This window comes from Lasioglossum baleicum, chromosome 9, assembly GCF_051020765.1.
Source record: "Lasioglossum baleicum chromosome 9, iyLasBale1, whole genome shotgun sequence".
NCBI lineage: Eukaryota > Metazoa > Arthropoda > Insecta > Hymenoptera > Halictidae > Lasioglossum > Lasioglossum baleicum.
In genome coordinates this window covers 10,012,389-10,024,603 of record NC_134937.1, presented here as the reverse complement: position 1 = coordinate 10,024,603, position 12,215 = coordinate 10,012,389, and the positions used below count along the sequence as shown (strand labels likewise).

The 12,215-nt window shown below is 47.1% G+C and overlaps 2 protein-coding genes and 3 non-coding genes across 5 annotated transcripts in view; 1 reads left to right on the top strand and 4 right to left on the bottom strand.

Annotated features, from left to right (window-relative positions):
• The window catches only part of LOC143212425 (L-lactate dehydrogenase A-like 6A), a 219,007-nt gene that overhangs the window by 16,036 nt on the left and 190,756 nt on the right, over positions 1-12,215 (top strand). The window lies entirely within an intron of this gene.
• LOC143212423 (uncharacterized) overlaps positions 1-12,215 on the bottom strand; it is a 124,651-nt gene that overhangs the window by 73,610 nt on the left and 38,826 nt on the right. The gene's annotated exons all lie outside the window — the stretch shown is intronic.
• On the bottom strand, positions 803-922 carry LOC143212488 (5S ribosomal RNA). Its single transcript, XR_013009712.1, has one exon. It is a non-coding gene; the product is annotated as a 5S ribosomal RNA (ribosomal RNA).
• LOC143212486 (5S ribosomal RNA) lies at positions 1,245-1,364 on the bottom strand. Its single transcript, XR_013009711.1, has one exon. It is a non-coding gene; the product is annotated as a 5S ribosomal RNA (ribosomal RNA).
• LOC143212485 (5S ribosomal RNA) lies at positions 1,685-1,804 on the bottom strand. Its single transcript, XR_013009710.1, has one exon. It is a non-coding gene; the product is annotated as a 5S ribosomal RNA (ribosomal RNA).

The following is a 12,215-nucleotide window of genomic DNA, read 5'->3' as shown; positions in this document are numbered from 1 at the left end:
TGATGCCACTCGTCTAAATGCGTTTCGATATCCACTGCAAAATGAAATATGCAAAAGCGAATATTTTGAGGTTGAGCTCAACTGTTAATGAGAACATTGAAGACAAAAAAAAATAATCAAGTACCAACAGCGCGTGATGTTCCCAGCCAGGTTTATTGCAACATAATAAGGCCGTTGGCTGAAATGAACAACTAAAAATTGCATGATATTCAAGTAATATAGATTTCCAGAAACTCGTATTTGAACAATTCAATCGACCAAAGCTCCTAGGAATATCACGTTGCAGTAAATCGATTCTGGTTCATTAAAACGTGATACGACCGTTGACTGTCATGAACACGATCGCAATACACTTCTCCTCTGATCATCTTCACACCCCATACAGTGAGCCCTAAGCATGGGCAATAAACGTGACAATTGCCAGAACCTACGGTTCGGTCATAAAAATGCATCGACACGGTCAATTTGTACATTTCGAGGAAAGGTTTCCTTCCTTGAACCCTTGGGACATCTGGGAACACTTTCACCCACGATTTTTCGAATGCACGTCGCGTGCTGCTGAAAAACAGCAGGGAATCTATGACTGCAGCACTTTCCTCCGAAGAACTTCCTAGTGCATGTTGCGTGCTTTTGTTGAAATTAAACATCTCAGTTGATTAAGAAGCTTGTCTTTAGCAGTATAAAGAATTGAAAACTCGTCATTGTGAGAAAGAAATGAGCGCTCCGAAATGCAAAAAATGTCAATTCTAACAAACGCACATTTCTAATCGTTTTAATACTGGGTACAAATAAAAAAAAAGAGAGCCAACAGCACGCGGTGTTCCCAGGCGGTCACCCATCCAAGTACTGACCACGCTCAACGCTGTTTAACTTCGATGATCGGACGAGAATCGGTTTTTTGCAACGTGAAATGGCCGTTGGCGAATGAATTAATTCAGAACTGAATGAAGTTATATCTAACAATACAATACAATCTCTTCTGTCAAGCTCTCTCTTAGGGACAATGAAAAATCCTATGATTCTAATTTGTTTATGCTCCAAAAGTCAATGTTGGTCTTCACATCCAAAGACATGTACTTCTACTATTACTATATGAGTCTCCAATAACTCTACTGAATGCAACATGATGCTACTGGTCTATAAATGCGGTTCGATATCCGCTGCAAAATGAAATACACAAAAGTGTATATTTTGGAGTTGAGCAACAATTACTGGAATATTGTAAATAAAAGTAAAAAAAGAAGAGCCAACAGCACGCGGTGTTCCCAGGCGGTCACCCATCCAAGTACTGACCACGCTCAACGCTGTTTAACTTCGATGATCGGACGAGAATCGGTTTTTTGCAACGTGAAATGGCCGTTGGCGAATGAAGAAATTCAGAACTGAATGAAGTTTTATCTAACAATACAAACAATCTCTTCTGTCAAGCTCTCTCTTAGGGACAATGAAAAATCCTATGACTGTAATTAGTTTATGCTCCAAAAGTCAATGTTGATCTTCACATCCAAAGACATGTACTTCTACTATTACTATATGAGTCTCCAATAACTCTACTGAATGCAACATGATGCTATTGGTCTATAAATGCGGTTCGATATCCGCTGCAAAATGAAATACACAAAAGTGTATATTTTGGAGTTGAGCAACAATTACTGGAATATTGTAAATAAAAGTAAAAATGAAGAGCCAACAGCACGCGGTGTTCCCAGGCGGTCACCCATCCAAGTACTGACCACGCTCAACGCTGTTTAACTTCGATGATCGGACGAGAATCGGTTTTTTGCAACGTGAAATGGCCGTTGGCGAATGAATAAATTCAGAACTGAATGAAGTTTTATCTAACAATACAAACAATCTTTTCTGTTAAGCTCTCTCTTGGGAACAATGAAAAATCCTATGATTCTAATTTGTTCGTGCTCCAAATTACAATGTTGGTCTTTACAACCAAAGACATGTACTTCTACTATTATTATCCGAGTCTCCAATAACTAGACCGCGGATCTTTATACAAAATAAAAATTTTCTGCCCGATTTGCGACCAACTGGAGCGACATGGACATTTATTTTCTCTCTCAATGTGTTGAAAATAATATAACAATATTCTTAAATTCGTCTAATGTTTTTACTCTTTTAAATTACAACTGCTCATTTTTGTTATAAATGCATAAAATCCGCTGTCTACCAATAACTACTGAATTCAACATGATGCCACTCGTCTAAATGCGTTTCGATATCCGCTGCAAAATGAAATGTACAAATGTGTATATTTCGATGTTGAGCAACTGTTAATTAAATAACATTCAACTGATAGAAGTTCTTGTAACTACTTGCAACAATTTTCCAACAAACAGTTCAATCTCGCACATCTGTATTATCATAAAACCAACAACCAAGCAATATATTGGGTTGGCAAATAACTTCGTTTGGTTTTTTAGAGTGGAATAAATCACAAAAACCGAACGAACTTATTTGCCAAACCCAATAATTCAAGAATACTGAAATAAACTACAGAGAGTCTATTGTGTCTTTCTGTGGTAGGTACTTCTACGAAGAACTAACAACATCCTGAACTGCAGTTACAGGTCAGTTCTGTAGCGTGCGACGCAGTATGTATCGGGAAGGGTCTAATTTATGACACCCTGAAGGGTCTACCATACTTCCCCGTCCCGAGTCCCGTGGTGACGAAAGCCACATGATCCTAATTTGCGGATCTTCCTCCACTTATAGTACTTCCTTGTACAAAAACCGTTTCCACAGACGAAAATCAATGCGTTCTAGAAAATCGAATTTGAACAATTCAATCGATCAAAGCTCCTAGGAAGGATTAGCGGTTCGCTAGCTAGCAGACCAGTGATTTGGATCTGTCGTTACGATTCCGTTGCTCGGCGTGGTCGGTATCACGCGCGGAAAATAAGATGTTCGTGAATAGGGTTTCGGTCTATTCGATCCGCTCGAGCGACTATTATCGTTTGTCGGCTCGCGTTCCCCGACATTGATTACGGTATACCGGCGACTTAATGCGGCTGTCCTCCGCGTTTCAGCGACCGTAGGAAATGCACGTGCCCCGGCGTGCAACAACACTACATACGGGGCCTTGTGCACAGTTGCTACTCGCGAAAGTGGGTAAGAACGAGATAATGGGCCCTTTGATTCTTGCTGTGCCGCGTACACCAGCCCCCACTTCGCTCGTGTTACGATGCGCGACAAAAAACGAGTCCAACAGTGTAATTAAACCCGGCAGAGAGAGCTAGACCCGGGGAATATTAATTAAAGGATGCTCTCCGTCTCGGAGAACTGGACAATGAGGAATGCGAATGGCCTTCAGCTAACGAAGAAATGTGATTCCAGTGTAGAGGACGACTCATGGACGACCAGTTGATTGTGGATCTTCATTAGCTACCACTGAAATCTCCTTTTTCCTCCCAATTATTTTTCAACATCCTCGTTCCGTTTTTGCCGATCCAAAACGTTTCCTAGACTTGAAGAGCGCTGCACTTAAGTGTCCGTTTACGGGCCTCGACCATTTCAAATGGATAAGTTAACGTTTCGTCCAATCTTCTTCAAAACAGAAGCATGCTAAACTCTATGTAAATCTAACGACCTCAGCAATTTCAAAATGGTATTTTGCCTAATGATGTCCTAACAATCTCGTAACATTTCAGCTCTTCTAACCATTAACTAACAAAATGATCCTCTCGAGGAATATTTCTCGAGATCATTTGAAATTACGTAGCTCTTTTCTGATAAGGAGAACTCGGAAACTATCTTGACACAAGGTGAATTTAGCCGTAACTTTGCGATTATCATCACCGCGCCACCGAAGGCATCTCTCTTGGTCCGCGATTCATCGTCAGAAATCTGACAGACAGCCGGCGTCCTCTGATGCTGAACGGTAGGGACAGCGCAGCGATCGCTAACGTCGAAGATCCCCGACAGATTAAATGATTTAGCACGTGAGCGACGTTCATGGAACGAAACTCGTCCGCGACCTTCTTGTCTCCTCCACCCTCTGCCAGTTAATTTGCTTAAAAAGTTCGTCTGTTTCCTGAGAGACGAAAACGTTCCAGTTCGACAGGAAATTCGTAGATTCCACGGAAATGGTCGAGATAGGGAACGCTAGGAACGTGTACCCGGATATGCAGATCGAGACGCATATTTTTCATACTTCGTTTCTCGCCGATGAAGGACTCGGAATTCTAGTTTCCCCTATTTCCGGTACCGCCTCGTTCTCGGCTCTGCTCGAATTGTTCCGAGATTTTTTCATGCTTGAAGTCGACATAGCGTCTTTCTCGTTAGCGATCAATCAATGCCTCGCTTCACCATAATGAATGAGAGATTGATGAGAGATTCACTATTTTTGAAATCATCAGGCTAACCTGTGACTTTGATGTCGCATGTGCTCGTTGATCTTTATTTTAGAATATTTGGAAGCATTTAATTGGAAACTAATTCCCATAATTACAGTCGAGTCGATTAATTAGCATTTCATCGCCGGCACCTGATCGTCACACCTGATTTGTCGGATCTGCCTGTATAATTCGAAGTCCTCGACGAACGATCAGGCGCATCGAATCATTTGTAACCCATCAGCCGTGACACGGCCGCCATTACGCGGCTCATTAAGAAAAACATGAAGAGACACGGCTGACAGAGAGTCCGGCGACGAAGAATGTTGTTATCCGTCGCATATAAAGCCGCTCCTAATCTTTATTGACTCGGGGAACACGTCTCGCGGCCCATTGATATCGGAGTCGCGTGTGTGTTTATGACATTTCGACAAGTGCAACACAGCCTGCCGCGCGGCCGCGTTTTTGATGCTCGGCTGCTGTTAAGGCGAACCTAACTGCCGCGTATCGTCGACATTGTTTCCGGCAAGGCCGACGGCTACCTGTTTCCACGGTGTTACCAACTCCCCGCCATCTTTAACGACCGAGCGCCGCGATATCTCATATTCGAACTGATCTTTCGGAGATACTGCACACCGTGCTCGGCTTCGAGTGCCTCGAGTACGCAATAAATTCTTCTTTTTCCCCGGCTACATATTCGCGCACGATCAAGATTAGACCGGGCAACAAGCCACTCGCAGAAACGATTCGACTTAATAACTGTCCAATCGTGAAACGACGCCTAAAAGATGACGGCGTTTAACGGAAACGTATTTCGTCGGCGACGTGGCGCGCCGGTGAAAGTGGACCGTGTTCGTTTCGATACAGCGAACAGACAGCGGAAACGCGTAATATCGCGCGAAAAAGGAATTTGTCGGTACGGCCTGATCCCTGTTTCTCTTGCATCACGAAATTTCATGTTAGAGAACGTTCTATGTATCTCGTTGCTCTTGCCTTTAGCTCGCTGGAAAATTAGTTGGGAGATTGTTCCCGAGATTATCAGATATTTAAAACTCGATCGAATACGGCGATAAAATTGATTACACGTTCCGTGAAACATTCAGCGATTTTTCTATGGTTCTAGCAATCTGATAATAAATGTAATAAATTCGAAGAGTCTGCGCGGCTCGAATGAATTTCTCAGGTTCCACCGTAGTACCTCGAACACGAGGAACTCCTCTCCCTACAAAATCAAGCTTGTCTATCCTGGTAGTAGATTGTACCCGCTGCTCGGACAAGAAGAATCCACGCGGGCACGGAGTGTTGTACAGTGTCAGTAAGAAATTGATGATGACTCTCGGGAGGCCGAGGACATCTATTAGTCAAAGTGGACGCACTGTCAAATCTCTATGAACTGATCGTTTCCTCCATTTCCCTTACACCGGTTTACGATGAAATATAAAGATCTCTATCAACGCTACACGGAGGACACACCCACGGAATTATTATCTGTAACCAAAATGGAGAACCATTCAGGATTGACGTGTGACAACAACTTTCATCAAAATACTTAATGTCACGTGCGGGCCCGTCAAAGTTTCCGAAGATCCATCTGTCTTGTCATTTTCCTCCGCAACTTGTACATTCTGATGGTGACTGATGGCAACTACGGGAAATGATGAGTCGCATGTTAAAAAAAAAATTTTTCCGCGCGTGGTATTGGAAAACCGCAATTTTCTTGAAGTTGTGCAAGTTTAACGAATTCTTTCAATGTTAAAAAACGTTCGTACTTTGAGGGTTTGTTATGGTGGACCCATGTACCAAATTACAAGCTTGTAGGTCAATGGGAAGTACCCGAAAGGTTTGGATGATCTGTCAGTCAGTCAGTGACAAAAGCGATTTTTGAGGTCCTATATCTCGAAACCTACTAATGTTGGGAAATTAATGTTTTGTCAATATCGAGACATGATAGCATTTAACAAGTGTACGAAATTACATCTCTCCATCTGCCTCCAGTGCCGAGTTACAAGCCTCTAAAAAACGGTAAAAAACTACTGTGTACCTAGATAAACAATTCTAGTCCCGATGCAAGAAAGGTAGAAAAGTGGTGAACCGAATTTCCTGCGGAATGGGGCTTGGCATGGTCTCGAGGAGGATCGGAGGACACTGGAGGAATGGGTAAAGGGTTCAGTACCTGGCAGGGGGTGCCGAGGCGGTGGCAGGAGGAGGGGTTCGGGCCGAGGAGTAAGAAAAGGCGAAGGGAGCGGGATGAGAAAAGAAATGCCACATAAATAGATGAGCTGTCGGAGCGGCGGGATTACGTATGACGGGACACGAGGACGGCGGAGGCGAGATGATATCTGGTTCGGGTAGGCACGGTGATAAATCTGTGGGCCTCTGTCAGGTGGAGGCGCGCAGGCAAAGAGCGTACGAAACGGACCGGCGGCGATCAGCTTCCTACCGCGCGCGCCTCCTTTGTCTCGTCGGTTCTCGGGATAGCTGGAATCGATCAAATCCTTACGAATTTCGCCACCGTGGAACGCGCCCGGATCACCGAGGCCCGACTTCAGGCCCGGCTCTCTTCTGGTGTCTTCGCGCTCCAACCCTCTCCGATGACGATCGAACGATAGACGATAGCGATAAACGATCGAGCACCGTGGAATCCGACGAGCCGGTGGTTCGTGATTGATTCTGCGCCCTGATCGAACTATCGAGGGAGGCACGATTGAATCGATCGATCCGGAGATCAGTTGATTTCTTTTGTGGCGAATTTATGTTCGGCTGATCGGGAGGCCTGCGGAGTTTGGCCGGTCCGCTATCGGTGGAAGTCGATAGGGATTGGTAGAGAAAAAAGGCTTTGATTTGTTCTTTATTTGTCTCGATAGCTGACATGCCAATAGGAGCAAAATAGTGGACTAGTTGATTGAGTTGATCGATCGTTCGGGTCGGTCTAGACGCGCTTTTGCTCGTGTATATTGTGACACGTGTGGACGAGTTCATTGGTATCGTCGAATGTTTCTTTTACGAAAAATTGATTCGGGTACAGGAAGATCCTGTGTTCCATAGACGGAGCTTGAACTGTTTACCATTCACGAACGAAAATTTTCGCAAGAAACCATGACAGTCTCTCGCATGAGTTATTTTCATATTCTCACACAGTTATTTTCCACGGTAATTGGGAATAGTCGTGTTCGCGCGCTAGGAGTCAGCTATGAATCTTGCCGGAGCGCGCGAGGAAAATCTGCGGAATGAGAAAGCCCGGCTGAAGTCGCATAAATTTCGCGAGCAAGCATTCCGACAGCGCCGTTTCTGCGTCCGCAGGATATTCCGCAAGACATTTACCGTCGATCTAGTAGATAAATATCCATCGTTCGGTTCCCCGCGCGCTCGCCGAACATCCCACAATATGCTTCCATCAAATTCCAGCCGCATCAACTACGCCTGTTTTTTTTTCATACCTCCTATGAGAATGGGGAAGGCGGAATGTGGTGAACAAGATTCGCTCGTTATCTCTTTCATCGTCGGAATTCTGCGACGATCGACGCGTCGTTCATATTCCTCGTACTTTCACAGACTGTTCTAATTACTTTCTTGATTACGTAGCAGGATAAACATTTCACATAAAAGACACATAAAAGAAATTTTTATGGCGAGAGAGAATGAACTTCATTACGAAGTTCGCAGAAGAAATAATATCGATAACGTGCATGTGCCGAACACTAAGTCCAATGATCTTCGGGGCCTCATTGGCGAAGAAAATCCCGCGGTGCGCCGAAGTGGCGAGCTTTTCGCCTGATCCCGTCGTTGACAGTTTTAAGGTCGATCCGGCGGTGCTCGTTTTCGTCGATTAAGGGAAGGTTCCCCGAATCCGCAGCCGTCAGCTGATCCGAAGGGATCGGACGTTTGTCAGTCCAAACGACAGACGGTATAAGGAGCTGGTTCGTTGGGCCAGCCCATAACATCGAAACGCTCATAATCCCCGAAAGGAGAAGGCCGACGGGAACGAAACGTTTTAATCCGTAAACACGTCGTTCGTCGACGACGATACCGCCCTCGGGTCTGAGCGGGTCTGAGCGAGCCTGAGCGGTCCTACGCGACTATAATCTCCGGCATTTCGGACATGCACACGCGCCCCATCGCGCGCCCGACGAACCCTCTTTTACGAACCGATCCCGAACCGTCCGCGATCGCATTAGTCGCGCCTCGCCTTACCTCGCTCTTTCTCTCTCTCTCTCGAGAATTCCGAAACGGAGCCCGGTCAAACGGATTCCGGTGACTCGAAAAATCCAGATCAACCGACGCGAGTCGCCTGGCCCGACCGCCGGAATTAATGGCGAGCGCTCGAGGGCGTGCTTTAAATTTGGAACAAAGCAGCCACCGACACTCGCCGCACACCCGGGTGTTAATTTATGCCCGGCCGTCGCTGAACTAGAGTCGATTCCGAATTATCTTCACCATCGAAACCCGAATCGCTTCTCTTTCGCCTCGTTTCGCCGCAGAATCCCTTTCCCGTCGGTTACTTCGCTTTCTTTGGAGAGCTCTAATTGACTGCAACGCTCTTGAAAAGACTGCTCCAATCGGATGCAATTTATTATTGTCTAAAGTGGTGTCCAAAGTGGTTCCCTTCTAACCCTCGTCCGTCCCACGTTCTCCCAACTCAGTTTCTCCCTGACACAGTGAAATCGAACTGTTGTAGAACGTACTATTCGTTCAGAATCCTGTTTGTTCCACGAAGACATTTTTATTAGGTCAAACAACCCAACTGAAGTGCCGTTTACGCGGAACAGACACGTATAAGTTTGACTCGTTTATTTAAAAAAGAATAAAATTGTAGTGGCCTTCGACGGCAAATTGGCGAAGATCGAAGGACGAACACTTTCACCTAATTTCGTCCATTGTTGATCGTGTGCCTGGAGCAAGGACATGTTGCATGACGGACACGTGTCAGTGTTTGCAATTTTGTGTCCTTGCTTGTTTATGCTAATATTTTAATCTTCTTGCTCGCTGCTGGCAATTTACCGAATTCCTTTCGAAATTGCGTGGGCCGCAGGGTATTTCCAATAGTTCATATATTTACCGAATACTTTGTGAAGACTAAATTATTTAAGTATAAATAAAACGCACATCGAAAACTCTTAGTCCGCTAAACCAGTCAGTCACAGTGCGCTACGGAAGGATAATTCCTGCTCCTTCGCTACTTTAACCTTCCGTCGGGCGCAATATCTGGACCGCCGAGTTCGGGCGCAATGTGCTTGACGGGCCCACATTCAAAAAACATAATAAACACCTAATTAAGTTCATTTATACAACTGCTGTGAGGGAAATAGTGCACTTGGTGAGGTCTATACTCGTAGGGCCGCCCTTTTGGGCCCTTTTGGGCCTTCGAGGTACCTAAGAGGTACCTAAATGATCGCGCTGTGCCTCTCAGATCGGTTGCGCCCGACGGAAGGTTAACAAATAGCGCCATAAACGACAGCAATAAAAGAAGCAGCGGAGTGTTCGAACGGCAACAAAATGTCTCGCGAAGGTCTCCGGTTACCACACATAGTGACCGCGGGATCATTAGCGAATCTCGAACGACCTGGGCAAGGTTCAGGCCCGCGCGAGCCGGGCATGCACCGGTCCGTTGAACGTCTCAATTTGGGATTCGGCTCGGACAGATTCCCCCGAAAATATCGCGACTCCCGCGGCGTGTCCGCGTCATAATCCTGTGTTCAAGGTGAGCCCGCTGGGTGGGATCCAGGCAGCTCACCGATTCGGGCGCGGGTTCCGACAAAAGGTGGTGAGAGAGAGAGAGAAAAAGGTGGACAGAGCGAGAGAACGACAGCGAGAGAGAAAAGGAAAGAGACAGAGAGAGTGGAACGGCAGAAATCGGCGGCTCATGTGTGCCCGATCATGGCAAAAGCAAACACACGTATCGTCTACCGAGGCGGAAAGGGGGTTCGGTGGAGGGCAGAAGACACGTATCGCTTAGGGAAGAAGAAAGAAGACGAAGAAGGTCGGTGGTACTTGTAGCCAGCCGGGGTATAAAGGTTAATGAGCGCGCAGGCGCAACCTATTATTTCAGTCTGTTGGGTTCCTGCCCCCTCCCTGTTTTCTGCTAGTCATCATCCCTCTCGTTCCCTCCGCCTGTTTCACCTTCGCTCATCCTTTTCACCCTTTCGCCAGTGCCTGGGCCCCCCGTATTCCTCTTTCTCCTTCGGGATCGCCGGTCTTCGTCCCGCGAACGCCGAACCGCCGAGGGCGGCACGAACCGATAGAACGAGAGGAACGTAGGGTGTGGGAGAGCAAGAAAGACGGTCAGAGACAACGAGAGCCAGAGAGCCCGAAGAGGTAGGAATCCGAGCGAGAAAGAGGAAAGAGAGCGAGATCAAGCCGCGCGCGGCGGAGAGGGCAGCGAGCGTTCCCAGGAGAAGGGAGAAGTGGCAGACCTTGAGCTGCCACGAAGCTCTGGACGTCTTCATCCTGCCTCAAGCTGTGCTCCGAGAGAGCGAGCAAAAGTGAGAGAGAGAGAGAGAGGGGGGAGAAGGACGCAATCCGGTCGCTCTCTAGCGCGCTCTCTTTCTCCCGTCTGCTCGACGGAGTTTCACGAAATCCTTTAAATTCGTACGTACCGCGGATTGGCCGGCGTCAAAGGATGCCGGCTTTGATCAACGGGACTCGGGCCGCCAGCGGCGACCTCGAGAAATCGCGTGATCCGCATGCTTCCCCTGGACACACGCTTTCCTGACGTTTCGGGTCTCTCGATGCTCGTCCGGCTGTTAGATCGCTAGACGGCGAACCTGCGTTTCCTTTTTTTTTGTTCACCGAGCTGTTCGGACTTGAACTTCTGGATGGGTTCTCGGTATGCCGCTCTACATGAAGGGCATATCTCCTCCGGGTTATTTGCAATATGCTACCTCCGAGCCGCGCTTAACATGCGAGATTTCCCACAATGTAGAGAGTTGTGCGTACGAACATTTTCAAGAATATTCAACAAGGTGGAAGATAGATTTACGAGAACCTGCTTGCACGTCGGTACAATCTTCCAAGAATACTGACTTCTTCTGCTCGGTGTAGCTCTTCTCGCGAGCTTTCTTTGTCAAATAGGCAGCGACGAGCTACTGTGGAGATGAAGTCGTGTGCCTAGGCATTGTCTGCGAATAGCTAGCGGCGCAAGGGGTTAAATATTTTCTCCTGGCGGAGGGTGACGTCCCAACAAAGAACAAAGACGCCATTGAGACTTTCGGAAGATCTGGTTCCCGTGTGTACACCAAACATTTCTACGAATTCCTAATCAGCGTGTCCATTGTGCCCGGTCACGTCTCTCGAGCGCGTTCTCCACGTCAAAAACTTCACATGTGTGTGTGTGTTGCTGGTCTATCGGGTCGCTAGACAAACCTGGCACCCTCAGTCTCTCTGTTTGCCGTCGGGTCCACGCGTTCCTCCGTCCGTCGAGATCCGTAGAAGGCGTGTACGTGCACGTCAGCCGCCCGGCAAAACGTATCTATTCGAGGGAGCGACGAGAATGGACGCGTATCTCTGCACGCGAGCAATGCCATTGTGCTCCCCTCGGCGATCAGGGGGGGACACATCCTCGACGTTCCAGCGCTGCAACGACGCGTCGACGTTACAAAAGGCTGGGTCGGGATAGGTCAACCGCGAGTACGTATTCTGGTCCTCTCCATCCCCGGGGCCCGTGTGCGTGCACGTGCACGCCAGTGTTTAGAGTGTTTTCGATGAGAGATCCATGCTAGAAGTTTGACGGACAACCGGTGGGAAGCTGTGGAGGAGCCTCGCGTGGGAAAAGGGATTCAATATTTCAGATTCCTCCACTCTGGAGCAAATTTTTCGTTGCTACCGGAACGCAGCTCGCGATCTCTGATTGACACTTTGACAACTGATGGATGG